The sequence below is a fragment of the Tupaia chinensis genome, unplaced genomic scaffold (genome assembly GCF_000334495.1).
Source record: "Tupaia chinensis unplaced genomic scaffold, TupChi_1.0 Scaffold144914_1, whole genome shotgun sequence".
Classification (NCBI taxonomy): Eukaryota; Metazoa; Chordata; class Mammalia; order Scandentia; family Tupaiidae; genus Tupaia; species Tupaia belangeri.
The window spans coordinates 1-595 of NW_006204774.1; positions in this window are offsets into that span (position 1 = coordinate 1).

The window sequence follows — 595 nt, forward strand, 5'->3', positions numbered from 1 at the left end:
GGTGTGATTTTCAAGCCACCAAGTCTGAGACAAACTGCTATCAGCTTGGGGGGGTGGGGAGTCTAGTGCCTTACTCACCATGCCACCTGCCAGCCCCAGGGAAAGGAGTCTTGAAGTGTGGCCTCCGGCACCTCGGGCATTCAGGGCTTTATACACGAAGGGAATCTATATGGAGTGAGATGGTGGAAACCTAGTTAAGTGAGAGACCCGGAAGATGTCATTCCAGTTGAGCAGCAGGTGAGGTACTGGACACCGACAACTTGGAGTCAGCCCCAGAGGAGACTGGAAAAACACCCGGGATTGATTCTTAGCTTGTTCTGGAGAGTTCTCACTGGACTGAAAGCTGGCTGGTCTGCAGGCCATGCAGTATCTGAGAAAATGTAACTCCCCCTCAAAAGGGCTACCAGGAAAAAGGGGTGCCCAGGGAGAAACAATTTCTGAAAATAGTCTATGGACCTCTATCCTCAAACATCACTGGGGCCCCTACCTTCTTTTACTGTATTTGCTTTATTTCTTCATAAGAGGCAGAGAGACACACACACACCCAAAAAAGGGTCCCCATGTCAGCATCACCTGGCTCAGATCATGGGTGCAC